This window comes from Antrostomus carolinensis, unplaced genomic scaffold (assembly GCF_000700745.2).
Source record: "Antrostomus carolinensis isolate BGI_N321 unplaced genomic scaffold, ASM70074v2 scaffold31335, whole genome shotgun sequence".
Lineage (NCBI taxonomy): Eukaryota > Metazoa > Chordata > Aves > Caprimulgiformes > Caprimulgidae > Antrostomus > Antrostomus carolinensis.
The window spans coordinates 2,853-7,961 of NW_010319046.1; the positions used below are offsets into that span (position 1 = coordinate 2,853).

Here is a 5,109-nt window from a genome sequence, read left to right on the forward strand (position 1 = left end):
AGACTGAAATGTGCGAGACGGTGACACAGTGTCAGGTACCCTTCCATTGTAGCACATGAGCAGTGAGAACAGTCTGAATATTTCAAAGGAAATTACTAATTCTGTGCATTGGAAACATAATCAGATTATCCTGAATATATTTAAAGTGTATTTCTAGATGGAGAAAATTGCTGCCTTAGGATTTATTCTGGAGTCTTTACTCAGTAAAAAATTTGCTTAGTTTACAAGTCAAAAGATGATTTTTAATTACCAGTATCGACATAAAATGAGATCCAGATCAGATATCTGGATCCCTTCATTAAATTAACATATTTCTTCAACTCCACAAGGCAAAGAAGATAAATTGGAGCACATTGCCTGGAAGAACCAGGTGATCTGAAGATGTAAAAATACTTATTTTTTTACCTAATTCAACACATACTAAAGAGGAAGGGGGAAATGAGGTGTCTCTGTATTAACTCAAAAGGAGATTAACTCAGTCTGTAAAACCTCACATAGCCACCGGAAACGTTGAAAGAGTATCGTCGGCCTCAAATTATTAAACTCTTATTATTGAAATGAAACCCTTATCACACCTGAGAATTAATGAAAAAAACTATGGCAGATGCCAATAAAAGCATCCGCAGAATTCACATCGACTCATCCACCACTGCAAGGTCACACCCTATTGTGCACTCACAAAAAGGAAGGGCTAGAAGGGACAGCATGAGGTACACTAGGATCCCCTCTTTCATTTCTGTTTCTTTTCAATCATCCATGTCATTTCTGACACGCTCACCTCAGCTGTTCCTAAACAGGCTTTTCAGGATTACCTGCAAATCCTAGGCAGTGCATTCTTACTAGAAAAAACCTTTCTCAATGCCTAATTGTAATGTTCTTTGTTGCAATTTATGTCCATTCCTTCTAGCATTAGGTAAGCTAACCCCATGCCAAACAGCCCCAGAAATAAAAGCCAGCAAACTAGTCGTATTTTAAAGCACCTTGTACATTGAGGATGAAGAGCTTTAACATGTGAAAGAATCGAACACCACGATGAATTTTATTTTATCCGTAGGTGCAAACACCAAGTTCTTTGCACAATGAGCAACCTGATTCTTTGCTCCTGCCATCCTACTCGCCACAGCAAGGAAATATGGGGTATCATCAGACACAGCAGCAGCAGCAGCAGCAGCAGCAGCAGCAAGTAACATCAAGAAGAAGCAATAGCTTATCAGAATCATCAAATTTACCACAGCCACTGCGATAGAGTCCCACCAGCACAATCAATGCACGATTAGCTTTAACCAATGGGCACATGGGGCAGAAGAGAATGACTTTGTACTTACTGTTTTGGCTTTTGCACAAGCGTTTCTTTCAAAGCTCTAGGACAGAAGTACGCCACAGAGTGCAAGACTTCCTCAGACGGTGCATTTATGGCATGCTGGATTCCGTTTGCGCTGTCTGGTGAGCACAGTCTGTACTGACGGAGCGAAGCAAAAAGGAACGCTGTCCTGCGCGGCCTCCCTCATCAATGGGTGCACGGGAGGAGGCATTCGGTCTCGGCGTGCCGCTCGGAAAGCTGTCTGGCAATCCCAAAAGACTGTTGACAGACTCATGAGGTACTTGGCCTTCACTGTTTCAGTTCTTCTTTTGTGTATGAAAAGCACTGCGTCAAAGGTCTATTGAGGAGAGAACAAGAGATTATTTTTATTATGATTATTGTTATTATTTTGCACAGAGGACAAAACCTAGGCACTTTCTGTAAAGAGAAGTTTGTTTCCTTATTCTTGTGGCCAAATTAGCACATCCAATGGGGAGAAAGCCCGGTCCTTGGTGAAGATGGTCTACAGCTCATAACCCTTGATTTAGAATCTGAAAAGTATTATGCAGCTTACCCTAACTGTTCTTCATGACTATTAAAAAAAATAATAATAAATAAATCCCCAAAATCCACACTGGACTGTTTTCTATATGAATTGTGATTGCAAAGGAGAACGCAAATTGTAAGCACAGTCATGCAACTCTCCAGCAGTACAACATGGATCCTCCTTCAGCCTAAATAACTCACCCACTGCAAGGCTCTGAGAAATATGCACTGTGTTTTGGCCCACTGACTCGGGATGCTGCAGACTATTACATATCTCTTTCATTATAACATTTAGGATTGAATTTTCCTTTGGGGGGGGGAAAGAAATGCACTTTTCGCTTTTTTTGTATGTTTTCTGTTATGTTTCTAAGAAAGATTTTATGTAATTATTAAATAAAAGTAGTGTATTGTACAGCTGTTGTAATAATGACCTATTTCTATATGAAATAAAATTATATGGAATTATGTGGAAATTATTTTGTATATGAAATATCAACTCATTTCACAAGTATAAAGATTGTGCTTGTGCTTTTTTGTGAGTGGATATTTTGTAATAAACTAATGAATTAGAAATGTTTTTGTGAAGGGAACTACTGTTTCATGCTATATACAACTCAAACTATTATTTTTTTTCCATTTAATGATGGACAATTGTCTTTATTTGTAGAATAAAATAAAATAGCCAAAAGGCTTTATTGCAGGACTTGCACACATTTTCCTGTGGCTGTTCAACTATGTGATTCACTTGAGACTGTTAATATCAGCCGTAGCCTGGCAAAGCGTTTGGCACTCGCTTAGCAAAACCAAGTATTATCCTGTGGGATCTTTCTCCTGGCAGAGACAAGGAGAACGATAGCTCAGGAAGCTCCATTAGCTGCTGGCCAAGACAGCTCGTTTTAAGCTCCTTTAAAACTTTAAAGACCTCAGGCAGCTCTGCACTTACCAGTTTTAGATGAGGACAAACTACATGATTTAAAGAATGTTTTAACCCAGCACATGCCCAGGCTTTGACCTGTGTCCAGCTTCAGTGTTTTAAGACATTGCTGTCCTGAGTTTTGTGATACTCCTCTGCTGGAATTGCCACCGTGCCCACACTGCAGACAGTCTAGTTTCCACTTTGTTATCCTTGTGCAGACTCTTTCTCAATTAAATGCACACTGACTTGCACAGGATGGAGCAGTCAAGGTACAGGTTGGCTTTCCCTCTGCTGACTCTGCTGCAGACACTCTTGCAGCCACCTCCAGCACAGAACAAGGTGGATAACTGAGCATAGCAGTGTTTTCATTCACTGTGGTGACACCAAAAGGAGATGGCACTCAGGGCAGTTTGCAGCCACCCGAGCCAGCGTTAGCTTCAAGAGAGCGCAGACCATGCTGCCCTTCAGCACCAAGGATCATGTCACCAGGGCCCACATGTTCCACTGTGGTTTCTAGGCCAGATGAACAACGAATATAATTGGGCTGGGAGCTGGAAATGGTAGAAGTAAACTTTCAGAGAAATGAAAAAGGTTCATTTGCCTTGAGTTAAAATCTGGAGAAGACCCACTGGCAAAATGACCTTGCTGCTTCCACAGCAAGACCAGCAGCTAGCACGTGTATTTCAGTCCATACAATCCCTTTTGTGGTGGTTTCACTGGGCTGGCACTTGGCCAGCAGCCAAACACAGCCATTCACTCGTTCCTCCCACCCAGGGAATAGAGGAGAGAACTGGGGGGTAAGGGTAAGGAGACTCCTAGGTTGAGATAAGAACAATTTAATAATTGAAATAAAATGAAACTTTAAATAATAATTATATGGAATTGTAATAATAATAGTAATAAAATATGCAAATGAGTGATACACAGTGTAATTGCTCACCCCCTGCCGACCGAGCCCGGCCCGTTCCCAGATAATGATCCTGGAGGAGCGACAATCCCGAACCAAAACCGCAATCCCAGGAAAGCGAGAGCCCGAGTGAAAGCCAGCGGGAGATCCTCATTAATATACTGAACATGATATTATACAATATGGAATATCCCGTTGGTGTGTCCAAATGCCAGTTTAGCTTATTAATTTCAATATTTCTCGTCCCTCCCTAGATCTTGCACTTGTAGACCAACAAAACACAAAGTCCTTCAACTTCCAGCAACAAATGAAAACATTGGTATGTTACCAAATCCCAGGCTGAAAGCAAAACAGCGCTACTCTAGCTACTAAAAAGAAACCCAGCTGTGTCTCAGCTAAAAACCGGGACACCTTTGTTTTATTTCATTGAAGGAAGATAAGGGAATTGAGTGTCTGGTCTCTAAAAAGTGTTTAGAGATCAGATCTGGTCTCTTAGAAAGTGTTTTTACTGCTAACTTTAGGTACTGGTCTAAGTTAGCCTGCTCATCAGCCTGCTCATCTCTAAATTCTTGCATTCAGTGAAGCAAGAGTGACCCCACCAGATGAAGATTAAAGAGCTAAAATCTTAAGGTGCTTTCACTTGATGCCTGAAGGAACTTTTCTCTTTCAATTAACAATAGACAAACCTTAGCGAAGACTAGTTGGCTAAGTTAGAGGTCAGCTTCATAAATGCCACTTATTCTGGGAAAGGGGAGGAGAAGTTTGTCTGCAGGCCAAAAGGTTCATGCTGGAAAGAGGTAATGAAGGAACATGAGCACCTCAGAGGAAATACCTGTGGAAGCAGTGCTTGATGGATCTCAACTACTACGACAGAAGTATCCTATCACAGGAAAATGCCTTTAAGAATTTGTTTCACTTTCAGGGGCAGTTTTAGTACACCCACATCTCTCCTGATGGCCAGTGGGTACGTCCAAACCAAGCTCAGCCTCAGAGCAAACACTTATCGTTCTAGAACCAGCACTGCTGTGAGTTGTTAACAGGGAGAAGCTGTAATTAGGGTGGGGCGGCCGTCCAACAAACTGGCTTATTATATTGTTTGGAAAAATACAGAGCAGTTGCAAGAACGGATTTACATCAACACCGAGTTTTTCACGCTCCATCTCATTTCTTTCCTGTACACTCATTCTGGTTTTGGATTGTTGCATTTGTTCCCTGTTGCACACCCAAGGCAATGCCCGTCCTCTTCACAGAGCTGGGCTGTTGATCTACCTCATCATGGCCAAGATGCAGCTTGTTCCAACACCATCGCTCAGCTCCGCTCATTGGAAGAGATCGTCCCCCTGTACTCGGCACTGGTGAGGCTGCACCTCGAGTACTGTGCTCAGTTTTGGGTCCCTCACTACAGGAGAGACATGGAGGCGCTGGAGCGTGTCCAGAGAA

The 5,109-nt window shown here is 42.0% G+C and overlaps 1 long non-coding RNA gene across 1 annotated transcript in view; it reads left to right on the plus strand.

The window, feature by feature from the left end:
• The window catches only part of LOC104525866 (uncharacterized), a 5,203-nt gene extending 2,648 nt beyond the window's left edge, over window positions 1–2,555 (plus strand). The window contains exon 3 of the long non-coding RNA XR_003766223.1: window positions 1,055–2,555. This is a non-coding gene — a long non-coding RNA (uncharacterized LOC104525866). The remainder of the gene's footprint in view (window positions 1–1,054) is intronic.
• The last annotated feature ends 2,554 nt before the right edge of the window (window positions 2,556–5,109 follow it).